At 39.1% G+C, this 16855-nt stretch overlaps 1 protein-coding gene across 1 annotated transcript in view; it reads left to right on the top strand.

Moving 5' to 3' along the window:
* The window catches only part of Clcn3 (chloride voltage-gated channel 3), an 85030-nt gene that overhangs the window by 12869 nt on the left and 55306 nt on the right, over positions 1-16855 (top strand).

The following is a 16855-nucleotide window of genomic DNA, read 5'->3' as shown; positions in this document are numbered from 1 at the left end:
GAACTGTGGTCGTGAATATCGCCAGGAAATATACTTTGATTTTGATTTTGATTTTCTTTTTTGAGACTAACATTTGGGGTAACTTTTTAAAGCCAAGGTAGATTCACAGAACTTAAACTTAACCATTGAAAAGTATACATCTCAGTGGCCTTATTCATAGTATTATCCTAAAATATTTTTAGGACCTCCAAAGTCTCCAACATTGAAATAAACTTTTAATTTTAAATTTAAGTATAATTCAGAGAGGTATGCAATCATTGCATCGTGCTTGTGAAAACTGATGAAAGTCTGCAAAATAAACAAGTTATATAATTTCCCTTTAGTTAAGAAACAAAGCATTACCTAGAGTCCTTTCTCCTTACCTTACAAGAGAACTATTGTTTGATTTCCATTTAGATTGGTTTAGTGGCTATTTGCATCTTATGTAAGTGGGGTCGTAATGTTATCTCTTATCTCTAGTGTTTTCAATTGTGTTGTTGCATATGGCAGTGATTATTTCCATTGCTGTGTAGTTTTCCTTGTGTAAGTACACTGCAGTGTTGTTATTCTGTATATTTCATTGTAGATTTTAGCCATTGTTAATAGTACTGCTAAAATATGTAAGTGCATGTGTTTTAGTGAAGTAATCTAACTCATCATGAGTTATACTTAGTGTGGAATGCTTAAATCTAGAGTATGCATGCGTCAGCATCATCAGGTGTTATCTGAAATACTCCAGCATTGTGGTATGCTTATCTCTGTCTGTTGTGTGTGAAAATTTAATTGTACATCTTTACCCAAACCAAATACCAAAGGATGATTAGTTTTAAACATCTTAACTGTTCTGTGTATGCAGAAGTCTCTCATTTTGCGTTTGTATTTGATGACTTGGGAGTTGAAATGCATTTATAGATGTTGACTTGGCTTTTTAGGTTGCCTCCAGAAGTGCCAGATCAATCTGTCTATTTTATAGAAGCCTGTTATATATTCTGATTTGTCAGATACATTTATTGGAAATGTTTTGTCTTACTCTGAAGTGTGTATTTTCATTTTCTTAGTAGGATCTTCTGGGGAAGTCATTGATTCTAATGAAATCTAGTTAGTATTTTTCTTTGTTGTTCTTACTTTCTGTGTTCTTATTAATTGTTCTTCTTAACTGAGTGTGATGGTACACACATGTAATCCCATATTGAGCGAGGATAGAGATTCTGAGGCCAGCCTGATTTACATAGCCAAACTCTGTTACTTAAAAATAAAGATTTCAGATACTTCAGGGGATCAAAGATAGTATTCTGTTTTCTTCTTGTGTTATTCACATTTAGTTCTAGAATCTGCTTGCATCTAATTGTGTGTAATGTGAGTAAGAATTCAAATTTGTTTTTTCCCATATCCATAACTGCTTGGTCCAGTACCAAGGCAGGCAACTTGAACTCTCAATCAAAATGACAGACACTTTGGAAGATAGTTTGGCAGTTTCCTATACTATTAGCTGTAAGATTCAGCAATAATGCCCAAAGTATTTACTCCAGTTTGGTGAAATATTGACGTGAAAATGAAAACAATAAAGTAAAAGATGGAAAATACAGGAAAACCTGAGCAAGCATCACAGTGAGAAACAGTACTAGTGCTAGGGCCCGACCTACAGTGAGTGTTATCTCTGTGTACCATGTATTTCTGTGGGTGTGTCCTGGGCTTTGTGCCCCCTTACGGTTCTGAAATACTTGCCCTATTTTCAGTGACCCTCAGCATATGTCTGTGTTTCGTAGTTACATTTCCTTAAGCAGGACATGCTCCAGTGTTCTTTTCTTTGGTGGAGGGAGTTATTAGAGAAACTTATAACTTGATTAGGTATTATTAATTAATTAATTAATTAAAAATTCGTGTGACTTGATTTCTTCTCATCCTCAGACAGGTTTTATAGTTTACCTCTGTTCTACTTTGCTTTCTGTTGCATTACAAAATGCCGATCAAACAAGTTGTTGAGAAAAGAGTTTATTCCATCTTAAAGGTTACAGTCCATCCTGTAGGGAAGCCAGGGCAGAGCTGAAGCAGGAAGAGAAGCAGAGACCATGGAGGAGTGCTGCATATTGGTTTACTCTCCCCAGGCTCTCATTCAGCCACTTTATACCACCCACAGTGAGCTGGCCCATCCTGTGTCAGTTTTAATCAAGAAAATGCCCCGCAGACATGCCCACAGGCCAGTCTGATGGAGGCAGCTCCACAACTGAGGGTCCCTCTTCCCAGCTGTGTCAAGTTGATAACCAAGATGAGCCATCACAAACATCGTTTCTATCCCGTTAGGATTTCAATTGTACGTGGTAGTTTCTCACTGTGATGCTCAGGCTCTTCTGTATTTTCCATCTTTTTATTTTTTCATTTTCATGTGAATATGTCACTTAACTGGAGTAAATATTTTTGGTGCATTATAGCTGAATCTTACAGTAAAGGTACAGTTAATATTATAGGAAGTTGCCAGACTGTCTTCCAAAGTGTCTGTCATTTTGACTGAGAGTTCCTGTTGCCTACCTTCTCTTGAGCATTTGGTGGTGTCAGTGATTTGGAGTTTTGGAGTATAGCCATTCTATAATACACATGCTATAATACACAATATTGTATTACAGTGATGTATTGTTATTTCTACTCTGAATCCTGGTTTATTTGTGTATTTGGTGTTCTGAGAGAGTCTTCATATTACTATGAGCTTTTTGGGCACATTAATCACATTTCTTGACATCTGTGTCTGAGGATTTCAGTGCCTGAGTCATCTTTGGTTCCTTTTCTGTTGCCTCCTTTTTTTTCTCTTTCTGGATCTTTTTTGGCTTTAGCTCCTGTAATTGTTAGCTGAGTACTCGATACTATATACAAATATTAGTGGAATTACTGGGTGGCAATATCTGCCCCAGAGTACTTTCGTATTTTTCTCCAGCAGACCAGCTATCTAGGATCTGGCCAGAGAATTTACAACATGGCTTTAGCTTTCTGTTAGTTGGTCTCTTAGAATTGTTTCATTCTTAGAGCATTGCTCCTGAGGTTTCTTTGTAGGAAGCTGCTGTATTTACGGAAGGTGTTCAGGTGTAGGCACCAGTGCTCACTTTTTGTTACAATGACTGCCTATTGTCTTTATCTCGTTTGAGAAGTTTGGGAATCGTCAGCCCTTTAGGAGTAGAGTGGCCTGGAGTGAAGCGCCCCATCTCTTTGCTCCAGGAATCGGTCCGTTCAGATTCTCATGGCTGTGGTGCTTTGTACTTCAGAGTCTGAGGTTTCAGCCCTTGCACTGTCATCTCGTGGGCTTCGCAGTTACTGTCTGTGAGTCTAGAAACAGCACAAGACAAGAACGGCCGAGACTCTTGTGTTTACCTCATTGTTTCATTGCTTTTCAGAATAGTAACACCTCCAGGCTGCCTCCCTGGGATGTTCTTTGATTTAAAAAGACAGTACTTGGCCGGGCGGTGGTGGCGCACGCCTTTAATCCCAGCACTCGGGAGGCAGAGCCAGGCGGATCTCTGTGAGTTCGAGGCCAGCCTGGACTACCAAGTGAGTTCCAGGAAAGGCGCAAAGCTACACAGAGAAACCCTGTCTCGAAAAACCAAAAAAAAACAAACAAACAAAAAAAAAAAGACAGTACTTGCATTATTAGCCAGTTGCTTTCTTATAATCACTGATTTTTTTCTACCTAATTTAAAAGTGACATTTACTGACAGTTACGAACTAGAATATATGCATTCATAATTTGAAAAAGTCAAGTGACATGAACAACATTTCTTTCTCTTCTCTTAGCCCTTTGTTTTTTTTTTTATGCGGGGTGTAAAATTAACTCAGGAAGTAGAAGGAACAGTAGGACAGATCCAGCACTTCCCATCTTTTCCACTGTCAGCAAGGGCTGGTGATGCCTTTACTCCAACTTCTGAAAAAGAGAATTAAGTAGAAAGGGAGATCAAGGGTGCAAAAATATGACCTTCTAATTTTCCTACAACTAAACCCACCAGTATGCTTCTTTGTATGTGACTGACTAGAACTTGACAACATACCCTAACCCAGACCACCACTGGCAATGGGAGTGATGTCACTGTGATTACCAACCAAATGAAATTAAGGCTGTATTAGCAAGGAAGAAGTTGGAATGGCCTTAGGGGAAGCAGACACTGGTGTTTTCTGTATAGATTTTGTTCTCAAAGTTAATTATATATTTTTAAGTTTGATATTCTAAATACTGTGTCTCAAAAATGAATTTATTTTCTTTTAAATGCTTCTTATTACATGTGTTTTTGTGAATGTGTGTGTGCATGGCACGTTGTACAGGAGGAAGTCAGGATAACTTGGAGGCAGTTCTCTCCATGTAGGTTAGAGGGACTCCAACTGAGGTCATCAGGCTTGTTAATAAGTCCCTTTACCCACCAGTCTCGATGAATTTTATTTTAATATACCTTTTGATTTTGTAATACTGCTTTTTTTTAATTATTATTTTTTTATTCTTTGGGGGCCCACCACCCAGCTCCCAAATAAATACACGGAGACTTATTCTTACTTATGAATGCCTGGCCTTAGCTTGGCTTGTTTCTAGCCAGCTTTTCTAACTTAAATTATTCCGTGTCTCTTTACTACATTTTGCCTCTGGACTTTTTGCCTTTCTTTATTCTGTATATCTTTCTTCTTTCTTACTCCATGGCTGGCTGTGTGGCTGGCCCCTGGCATCCTCCTCTCCTTCTTTTCTTGCTCCTTCCCCCTTTTCTCTAGATTCTAGATTTCTCCTCCTATTTATTCTCTCTGTCTGGCAGCCCCACCTATCCCTTTCCTGCCTAGCTATTGGTCATTCAGGTTATGTTAGACCAATCAGGTGTTTTAGACAGGTGAAGTAACACAGCTTCACAGAGGTAAACAGATGCAACATAAAAGAATGCAGTACATCTTTGCATCATAAACAAATATTCCACAGCATAAATGAATGTAACCCATCTTAAACTAATATTCCACAACAAAGTAATACATGGAGGACCAGCAGTAGGAGTGAGTGGATATAAATTGGGTTATTAAAAGAGTAGCTGGTTAATGATAGAGAACCAGTTATGAGTGGTTGTTTCTGTTTTCCCCTGTGTTTTTTCTGCTTGGATATGCTAAACTTTTCATCCAAATATAAGCAAATTCCCTTTATGAGAGCATTCAAGCAAGACACCAGTTACATTTCCAGTATTTCTGATGAAAAGGATGTAGGCCTGGCTATGGAATAGGCTTTAAGTTATACAAGAGAAATTGCTTGGGCACTTCCCGTGAAATAGCTGTTTTTTTTAATAGCTTATAGTTTACAAATCCTTTAAGAAATATATTTACTAATCTCAAAAATAAAGTCTACTAAAAGTAAATACTAAGTACTTTAGAACACATAGTTATCAGAAGTAGAAGTATTGTTAAGAATGATGACCATTAATTAGTATTAGTAACAAAGGTGAACGAAAGGCAGAAAGTTAGGCTGTGTTGCTAATGTAATTATGCTGTTTAAAATATGAGCCTACATATATTTTTGTCTTGTCTGAAATGTTTGCCTGGCAGTGTCAAGGAGTCTTTGAAGTTTTTAGATTGTCTAAAACTGAATGTCTTAAATTGTCTAAAATTTCTTTTGTATAGAAAACTCTTTAAAAATTTTTCAGAAACACTAAAACACAAATGCTTCAATTGTTGAAACTTTGGGACATATGGTATCTGGGATTGGAATACAGGTATTATTCATTTCTCAAATACAGGTTGAATTTCCTTTACTTGAAATGCTTAGAACCACGTTTCAGATTTTTTTATAACTTTGAGGGGGCAGTATTTGCACATATATAACATGAAATTTCTTGGGCAGGGGACTCATTTAAACACAGAATTTCTTTACACAGAGCCTGAAGATAGTTTGTACAGAATTTCCAGTATGCCTGTGCCTTGGCTGTGACTGGCTGTGACTAGCATGAAGTCAGGTGGAGAATTTCCTGTTCCTGTTCTGTTGGTTCAGAAAGCTGCAGACTTTATAGCACATTGGATTTTGATTAGGGATGCTGTATCTGTCTATCAGTACATGAGCTTTAGAACTCAAAAACGATTTGTGATATTAGGCTCAGAGGTTCTGAGCTATTAAAAGAGATTAGCATTCAAATATCTAGCATTAGGTTCAGCTTCATTAAAGATGTTTATACTTTTATTTACATTGTATTTATTTTTGTGTGGGTGTGGTTTTTTGTTTTTGTTTTTGTTTTTTTGACACAGGGTTTCTCTGTGTAGCCCTGGCTGTCCTGGAACTCACTCTGTAGAACAGGCTAGCCTTGAACTCAGAGAGATCTGCCTGCCTGCCTTCCAAGTGCTGGGATTAAAGACATGTGCCACCACCTTGTATTCTTTTTGGGTGGACTATTCTTAAATCTTCCTCCATGAGAAATTTCAGAAGGAATGCTAAGTAAAGAAGATGCAGTGTGGCCATTCAGGAAACTGGGTGGCCCATAGGACACTCTGTAGGATGAGGACACAAATGCCAGCCTTAGTCCTGCAGATCCAGCATGGCATCAACATCGTGAAACTGTGGTATCTGAGAAGTAGGCCCATGTTATCCAGACCTTTAGATCTTACTGGGTAAAAATCATAGTGCAGATTTCTTTTGTATAGTGAGAAATAAAGTAGTCTACTTTATTCCAACAGAAGAAGCAAAGCAGCTCATAAAAAGATACATAGAATTCGGTAATTAACTTAAGTATTATACAAGAATGAAGCAAAAGGAAAGCCACCTGAGGTGACAAAATGTAGGAAGGAGACTAGGCAATAGATGTTACCAACATACTTAACATTTAAAAAAAAAATCCCATTTTATTCTATTGTGTGTATTAGTGTTTTGCCAGCATGTATGTCTGTGTATCATGTGCATCCCTGGTGCCTGAGCTGGCCAGAATAGGGAGTCAGTCAGATCCCCAGGGACTGGAATTGTATACAGACAGTTATGAGCTGCCACGTGGGTGTTGGAAATCAAACTGGGTCCTTTGGGAGAGCAGCCAGTGCACTTAACCGCTGAGCCATCTCTCCAGCTCACCAATATACTTAAAAAAGTACATTATTTGAAAATGTCGGGATGTTTATAATTTTAGTCATTTTCCTCTTACTTCCCCCTCCCCCACCATGGAAACCTTCTGTTGTTTGTTGCTCTTTTGGGGGCCTGCCACCCAGCTCCCAAATAAATCATACACGGAGGCTTATCTTAATTATAAATGCCCAGCCTTAGCTTGGCTTGTTTCTAGCCAGCTGTCCTTAACTTAAATTACCCCATCTACCTTTTGCCGCTGGGCTTTTTCCTTTTCTTCTGTATGTCTTACTTTCACTCTTACTCTGTGGTGGCTAGCTGTGTAGCTGACCCTGGCATCCTCCTCTCCCTCTCTCTCGATTTTTCTTCTCTCTTCCCAGATTTCTCATTTATTCTCTCTGCCTGCCAGCCCTGCCTATCCCTTTCTCCTGCCTCGCTATTAGCCGTTTAGCTCTTTATTAAACTATCAGGTGTTTTAGAGAGGCAAAGTAACACAGCTTCACAGAGTTAAACAAATGCTACATAAAAGAATGCAACACATCTTTGCATTATTAAACAAATGTTCCACAGAAAACAAATGTAACATCTCAAAATAATATTCTACACCCTTCTCTCCCAAATAGTCTTCCTCCAACTTTGATTTCTGCTTCTTGTATGACTAATTTAATTAGGGTTGCTTACATGAACATGAGTGGGAGGTTATTATTGTAGATAACAGATACCTACACCGCTAGAGAAAATGGCACCTTCCCCCAGCAACCATTAACTGTCATTAATTCCTCAGGGAGGAGTGGCACCTTATAGGCTCCTCTTCTATCCATGATGAAATGGTAATGGCCCCAAAATGTCACATAAATGAGTTTTGGGTTTAGACTCACCCCATGGTATCTCATTATGTATATATGACTATCCCCAAATCCTTAAACAAACAACAACCAAAAAACACATTTTGAACACCTTGGTCCCTAACATTTTGGGTAAGAGTCCTCCATCTATATAGGCATTATTTATAATAGTCTGACAGGATTCACAAGTTCACTTTAGACTTTCTTGGGATAGATGTCTATAGACAGTATAGATAACGTTTTAGGAATTCATCAGTGATTATTTCATGCAGAGATATTTTTTGTGTGGTTTTTAGGCTTAGAATTATTTATATTCAGTTAGCTTTCATTAAGAAATAGTGAAGTGCTGGTGGCACACGCCTTTAAACCCAGCACTTGGGAGGCAGAGCCAGGTGGATCTCTGTGAGTTCGAGGCCAGCCTGGTCCACAGAGCAAGATCCAGGACAGGCACCAAAACTGCACAGAGAAACCCTGTCTTGAGAAACCAAAAAAAAAAAAGAGAGAGAGAGAGTGAGAGAAAAGAAACAGTAAAGCTCAATACAGTGCGAGACTAAATGGAGGTCACTAGAGGTTCCATTCATAAAAATTGTTCTTACACAAGGTCAGAATTCTTCATAAAGAAGAAATTTGTAGGGCTGAAGAGATGGCTCAGCGGTTCAGAGCATTTGCTGCTTTTAAAGTCCTGGGTTTGGATCGCAACACTCAAATTTGGCTCATGGTTGTCAATAACTCCAGTTCCAGGGCATCTGGTGTCCTCTTCTGGCCTCTGTGGGCATTACATGCATGTGACAGACACATAGATGCTACAAAACACTCATACACATAAAATAAAAATAAATCTTTTAGAAAGGAAGAATTTTGTGTCTGTCAGGAGACATTCAAGGAGCACTGGGAAAAAGAGATGTGTATGCTATATGTATGACAAATCTACAGTAATTTAAACTATGGTTAGTTTTATAAAAAATAGTGGCCATAGACGCCTTAGAAAAGTGAAATAAATAATTCATCCAGGAATTCACAAAATACCTATCATTGAGATAAATTTCTTCTTAGTATGTGTTTTAAGTAGACGCTTTTTTTTTTCTTCCCCAGATCCCTTTCTGTTATACTATTAAGAAAATAATTAGGAGTCCTGACCTGTGCATCTACCATGTGATATAGCTTCCCAGACCTTATGTTTGTGAGACAGAATGTCACAATGTAGCCCCGCTGGCCTGGAGCTCACTTCACAGATGCTGGGTGATAAGCATGTCTCACCACACCTAGTTAGTAGCATCTGTTAAAAATGTAAGTTATTAGCCAGGTGATGGTGATGCACACCTTTAATCCCAGCACTTGGGAGGCAGAGGCAGGTGGATTGAGTTTGAGGCCAGCCTGATCTGCAAAGTGAGTTCCAGGACAGCTAGGACTAAACAGAGAAACTTGTCTTGAAAACCCCTCCAAAAAGTTAATTATTAATATTTGCCATTATGAATTAAAGAAGAATGTAAAACTTTAGTTCATTTAAAATGTAAATGTAAAATGTATTTTGATATTAATGAAAAATATATTTTCCAAGTAACTTAATGAGAAGAGCAGCATTGATTTGCATTTAAAAATATCCTAATGTTTTGCTTAGTAAAAGACAGATTCTCAAATGTGTTTATTATGACATGCTAGAAAATCCATCTTAGAAAATACATAGTTAGGAAAGAACATAATTTAGTATCTTCTTGTAGGTCATTGTGGATATTCTTCTTTGATATTATACTAGAATGTGACAAGTGTTAATTTCTTAATGGCTAATTGCAGTGTTGAAACCATATTAATGAATACTTTGTGCTTTGTAAAATTTAATCCATTTGTCCACCTTGCACTTTTAATGGATTGTCTACTCACATACATGTTATAGTATTACACATAAATAATTTGGAAATTGTATTTATTAATGCATCATTTTGCTATTCATCCTTAAAAAACTACTACAGGCTGAGTACCTTAAGCCACATACTTTCTCACTTTTCTAGCGCTACAGATTGATTTCTTATGAGTCCTTGGTTTGTGTATAGCTATCTGCCCTTCCCATGTCTTTGTATTATTTTTCTTCTCAGTGTATCCATGTCATAAGAGACCAGGCGCCCCTAATTAGAGCCCAAAGTAATAACCTTGTTTAGCTTTGATTACTCTTTCAAAGGTTAATTTGGACCTTATCTCCAAATACAGTCATTTTCTAAGATAAGCAGTAAAGCCTTTAAGATACAAATTTGAGCTGGGGGGCACACAATCCCTAACAATAGTGACCTCTCTGCATCTTTGTGCTCGCAATCAAGAAGCCACAGGTGTCAGACAGACAGTCTTGAACTGTTGGGAAGTTCTCTGGATCACAGGTTCAGTTTTTATTATTGCCTAAAAGTGGATTTATTATTGGAAACATGTACTACCATTTGTTTGACTTGAAGAGGTAGGCTCACCTGATTTTTGTAGAGAAAAATGCCTGCCAGATTCTGAGTTCTAAACAACTATAGTTGGTGTTCTTTCAAAATTGGGGTTTGTGAAAATAAGTTTACTTTCCAGCTCAAATATTAGCTCAAGTATCCTTTCCCAGGTGGGCCTCTGGAAGAACAGTAAGGGTGGCAGAGGGATATAGTTTCTGTTTCCACACATGGAATAGTAAATAGAGCATATGGCTAAGAGTTGTGATTTAATAAAGTGAGTATTATTTGTCAGGCATTCATCTGTAAGGAAAACAGGCTTTTGTGTTTTTACAAGGGCACAGTTGTGAAAAGCACAAGGGTGTTTAGTACATGTTGGTGTGACAGCTTTGATTTGTGTAGATGGTGGCTTCTTGCTCCTCTTGTAACTATGTATGCAAAGGTCAGTACAAGGAAAAAGAAAGTGTTCTATTGACTGAGTAATGGCCCCTCCCACACCTTCCCACACTCTCCTTACCCTAGTTCCGGGCACCTGTAAATGTCTTACAGCAGATGATGAAAGGGACTTTGTGATCGAATCGGAGATCTCGAGATAGGAAGATTAGCCTGGAATAACTGGGTGGTGCCAACGTAATCACAAAGGTCTTTAAAAGAGGAAGGCAGGTGGATGGGGTCATTGGCAGGAGACTTAAGAGAGAAAGCTGAGACGCTGGCATGATACGAGAAGAGACCATGAATCAAGGAACGGAGGAGGCCTTTAGAAGCTGGAGAAAGCAAGGAAACAGATTTTGTTCTTAGAATGTACAGGAGGAATGCATTCCAGCTGACACCTTGATCTTGGACTTTGGTATCTATCTAGAACTGTAAGTAAATGAGTTTATGTTGTTTCAGTAAATATATATTGTTTTTTTTTACAGTAGCAGTAGAATTTTGATAAGTGTGTTAGTATTAATGGTTTTAACTTTACATACATTTTGTAAGAGATCTTACAGATCTCCAGGGTCTAAGGACCCTACTTGACACAATGAATTTCAAGATAAACTAGCAGCCAGAAGCATACTGAGTTGCTAAATAAAGTGACTTACCATCTGTTAAAAACTGCAGGCAAGGTTTTTTGTTTGTTTGTTTCCTGAGACAGGGTTTCTCTGTGTAGCCCTGACTGTCCTGGAACTCACAGAGATTCCCGTCTCTGCCTCCTGCATGCTGGCTGACTACAGGCAAGGTTTTTATGTGTCAACTCTCTCTATAATATTCCAGTTCTCTTAGTTATATATACAAGGCTGGAAAAAAATTGCTGAAAATAATTGTTTTTATCTTGCCTGTGGAATTTGACTACATTTTTCTTTACGTGTTTTGGGGTTTTTCAAATAGTAACAATTTAGCTACAGAATTAAAAAGGTAGCTGTCTACATTGCCTCTGCAGTGTCTGCTTTCCTCATCCTTCTTTGTGCTGGTCATTGCTAGTCCTACTCCAGTATGCAAGTGTTTATTTTTTTATTTTTTCAGTAACATCATCCTACTTGTTCCTTTTGGTTTATAAGTAGTTTATGGTCTTCACATAAATCTCTTAGGACTGATGCATGATGCATTTTAATTGACTTTTTTGTCTTGTTTGGTTTTTGAGTATCTTGTTGCTCAGGCTAGTCTTGAAATCACTATGTACCTGAGGCTGGCCTTGAACTCCCAATCCTCCTCATATTTCCAAACTTCATGGACAAGAATATATAAATTTATCATGGGCAACCATACATGCTGACTATTTATCCTTTCCTTATAATATCTAATATTGGTATGTGTAGTGGGTGGCTGTTTGAGCCATGCCCTGAAGCACCGAAGAGAGAGCCCCAGGGATGTGCATCCCAGGTCTTAAGGGTCCCCTTGGCCACGCCCCAGGGGCGTGTACCTCAAGGTCACAGGCAGGTGTAACAGCTACCTGCTACCTCACTGGGGGGTGCTTCAAGGCATGGCTCAAACAGCCACCCACTACAGGTATGCATGTAGGAGGAGCTCCTTAATGCAGTTTTGTTCAACAGCCGTCTATTTAGTATATTAGCTGTTCACATTTTATAGTTTTTAGGAGCCTTTTTTCCTTTTTATTTGGAATCATGAATTTATAGAGGAAAGTTTGGTTTAACTAGTTACCTATAGAAATGGATAGACTATTCAGTCGAATGGGAGGCAGTAATTCTTACACTGTCATAACTGCATTGCACAAGAACCCACCAGAATGATAGTGGCAATCAGAAGGAAAAGTGACAGAATTGAGACTTTGGTGGGAAGCAGAGCATAGCTATATTAAGAGGTTTTCTGACGCTGTCAGTGATTATCCCTCCTGCTTCTCAATTTCCTTATCTGAAAAATGAGGAGAAAAATATCTAGACTGCCTACTCAATTCAGACTAGTTGTATTTATTTGTTTTGAGACAGGGTCTCTCTGTAGTCCTGGATGGCCTTGAACTCAGTATGTAGACCAGGCTCACTTTGAAATCGCAGAGATCCATCTGCCTCTACTCCTTTAATGCTGGGATTAAGAGCATGTGCCCCTGTATGTGGTTTAGACTAGTTTAGGAAGAAAAAAAAGACTATGGTAGAAGAAATTGTGGAAGTGTTTTATTATACCTGAAAATCCGTTGTGGCAATTTTGGCATGGGTATCCAAAGTTTACACATCCCAGCCATCAAATAGATTATGTCATGATATTCCGATAGCTTATCCTGGACTCAATAAAAGTATTTTATGATTCACTTAAAGATTTAATAATGATTTGGATTGCTGTGGGGGAAAACGTTGGTTCTGGGACTTGTATGGGAAAATATAAAATGAGCCTGGAGTACCTTACAAGTGTCAGAAACAAGAAAATACTTTTAAAACCTATTGGGATCATGCCAGAGGAACCTGAAAGAGCTCCTACTGGGCAGAGCGAGAATCAGAGGAACCACAAGGGCAAGAATGTGGATTATTGTTCTGAGTATGAAGTGAGCCCACATAAGTGCTATAAATGATATAAATAATGGGGTGGGGGCAGAGACAAGTCTAGCTTGAGGAAGAATTCCAAAAATTTATGTAGCTTTGCAACTTTTTGGAGAAGGAGCTTAATTCCAACATCTTTCTTCCTTGAAAGTGGCCTTGACTTAATGACAGTTCCAAAGAATAGAGTCAGGGGTAGGTAGAAAAAGAAATGTTTTAGTGGAGAACCTTGGCAAATGTTGGTATTCAAATGATAAACAGTAATGTCACCAATGAGTTAAGATTGATATACCCCTGAAGATGTCATCCTTGTATTCTTTCCAAAGATCAATAACCCAAATCTATTCTCCACAAAAAATAATAGATAAAGAGTAGGAGACACTTTCCAGGATACCTGACCAGTAAAGGTCACGGAAGCAAGTCATACCTGAAAATGGTCAAAAACTAAAGACGAGAACCAAGTGAAGTATGGTACCCTGACTGGAATCTAGAATACAAAGACAACATGTAGAGAAAATATTCTCAAGTCAAGTGAAGTTTGGAGTTTACCAATGTTAGTTTTTAATTTTGACAAATATACCATGGAAATATAAAATATTAACAGTTGAGAAAATGAGTAAGAAGTACTCAGGATCTTTCTATTCTGAAATAAAGTTTACTTTTAAAGATAGATTGGAAAAGACTGGGGATATAGTTTAGTGGTAGAGTGCTTACCTTGCATGTCCAGGTCCCTAGGTTCAAGTCCCAGTACTGCAAAGATAGATAGATAGATAGATAGATAGATAGATAGATAGATAGATAGATACATACATACATACATACATATGTATATACATACATACATACACACACACACATAGAAGAATTAACAGACATGATGGCATGTGCTTGCAGACCCAGGTTCAGTCTAGCTAGAGCTAAAGTGAAAACCTGTCTCAATATCCCTATCCTTCATGCTTCCCCCCCCCCCCCCCCCCCCCCCCCCCCGCGATGGTTGGAAATAGTTAACTTTTAAATATAAAATCTAAATAAGCTTGTAGAGAATATGAGAAATTAAGAAAAATAAAAGATTGATATCAGGTCCAAAGGAAATTCTAGTTCCCCAAATGGGACAAGATGTATGCAAGGGGACACATAATGAAACTGCCAGCATGACCACTCCATGATATGACGAAGGTTTTTATTGTAGGTAGGAGAGACAGAACAGCCAGGGGCACCTGGAAGAGTCCAGAGCAGAGAGGAAGCAGACTGAATGTGGCCAGGGCTAGGGAAGCGGGAGTTGGAGAGAGTAGTGGAAGTCGATGGCTAGCTACCCAGATAGAGGCTGCAGACTCACAGTTCAGAAGGAGGGGCGGAGACGGCTTCTGTGACACCCCCCCCACACCCATCCCCGAGAAAGTAACAGCTTAGACAGAAAGTGAGCAAAGAGAATTCTTGGAAAGTGTGGTAAGGAAGCTGAAGTGCAGCTCTCCACAGTGACGGACGGCTTCTAGTGGGGGTGCAGCGCGGAAGGACTCAGTTTTCTCCAAGGGCTGACCACTGGAGTTTGGCCATGCTCCAGTGACTAAATGAACAACACAGATTGGACTTTTTTTTCCTTCTTCATTGCTCTTTCTTTGTGGGGGGAGGTCACAAAGTTGGGGAGGGGCAGACCTGGGAGAACTGGAAGGTGGATATGACTAGGGTGAGTGATGTGAAATTCCCCAGTAAGCAATAAAAATATTATGTAATTAAGAAAAGAGAGAGAGAGAGTTGGGGGAGGAGAGAGAGAATGAACAGGAGAGTCAATCAGAGTAAGAGCAGAGAATAGTGAGGATAGCGGGTTATTGAGAGAGTGAGTGGCTGGGGGAGACGGGAGGGGAGGACCACAAGGCTAGTTGGGGAGGGGCTTTGGGATGTTTACAAGTAACTTGTGGTCCTGACAGAGCCTGGAGGCTGACATGGGTGTTGATATACAGCCACAGGTGTATGTCAGTGAGAGCCCTAAGTCCTTCTGCCAGAGGGAAGGCTAAGGAAAATGACTCCTTTTGGCAGATGGGAACTGGTTTCCCAAGTTCTTGAGGAATGCTGTCCTTTATCTAACTACCAGAAATCTTATAGTTCAGTTTGAGCTCATTTCTGCCTTTTAGAGTTTGGGGAATTGGAGTTTATTTCCTTTGGACCTGACAGTTGAAAATGCAAATCACCTAACTTGGTTATCATCTTTGGTTTTTGACCGTTTTTTTTTTATTTTTTTATTTTTAGATTTAACTTGTTTCTGTGACCATGCAGACATAATTATGTTGGAATAATTTTATATACATATAGACTCTATTTTATAGACTTAATTTTAACTGTGTATTTTCCAGTCTACAAATAATTATTAGGCTACTTTATGAACCAGATGCCAAGATGAGTAATGCTTAGGCTAGCGGAGTGAGTGGGAATGCTGTGGGTCTTCTTTTGAGGTTGTTGCTGTCTAGGGAGAGAAGATGTGCTATCTAGGGATGATGAACGTGAGAACATGTAAGTGGTAGAACCAATGACACGTCTGTCATTTGAGGTTAAAACTGAAGAACACTACAGTTAAGGCAAGTGAAAGAAAGGAGCCGTGGACTGAGGGACGGGAGCGTGAGTGTGTGTGCACTCGGAGACAGTCAGCTGGTGCTGGAGCCTCATAGCTCCAAGCTCCAGGGAGGAACAATGTCTGGAGAGCAGAGAGAGAACATCTAGAAAGGGCTAGCCTGAGATGGAAGAAGTAGCAAAGTAAAATCAAGATCATGCAACTTAGCATGGGATTTCCCCTGAAGGTGATGGGAACTCACTGAGAGTACTAAAGCAAGGAGTCTACTGCGGCGTGGGGAGAAGTACAAGGTAAAGGTACTAAGAAGGACATGACCTGGTATAGTGTGTTAAAAGGGATGGTAGAATACCAGCTGTTTGCAGTTGATACCTGCTGGGAAAGGGAAAAATCACTTTTTCCCAATGGAGAGTCAATGGATATGTCAACCACACTCCAGGGCGGGCCCCATGCCCAGTAGTAGTTGGCCAACACAAAATGGACTCCTCCATGTATTTTTTATGGGCTTTTGGTTTTATTTTTTTTTGGGGGGGAGGGGAGAGAGAGAGAGAGAAACAGAGAGAGACAGAGAGAGAGACAGAGAAACAGAGAGAGAAACAGAGAAACATAGAGAGAAACAGAGACAGAGAAACACATTGGGTATGTGGTGAGATAGGGAAGATCTGGGAAGGATTAGGGGAGGAGGAATTATGACCAAAATATATTATATGAAAAAAAAGAAAGACACTGTTAAAGAGATTGTTGCTAGAAGATAAAAGTTGAAATGCTAGGAGTTGGAGTTGATTGCTTTCATGAATAATAGTGAAAGTCTGTGTTTGCTGTCGCCTCAGGTAGAAAACTTGGACACAGTAATCCAAGAGTAGCCATTTAGTACAGTGTCCGTATTGAAGAGAAAAAGAAATTTTTTATAGTAGGAAGTTGTGGTGTTGCTCAGAAATCCAAGAAAGAAATTCTGAGTTAGAATCATTGTATTTGGCAACAGCATTTTGAAGATTGTTTATGCATGCTGACTTTGAGAGTTGACAAGCTGCTTTTAACTGTATCATTTTACTTGGTGT

The sequence above is a fragment of the Peromyscus californicus genome, unplaced genomic scaffold (assembly GCF_007827085.1).
Source record: "Peromyscus californicus insignis strain IS unplaced genomic scaffold, ASM782708v3 Scaffold_23__1_contigs__length_62951481, whole genome shotgun sequence".
In the NCBI taxonomy this organism is placed as follows: Eukaryota; Metazoa; Chordata; class Mammalia; order Rodentia; family Cricetidae; genus Peromyscus; species Peromyscus californicus.
The sequence above is the reverse complement of the archived record's forward strand: the minus strand, read 5'-3'. Positions and strand labels throughout refer to the sequence as shown.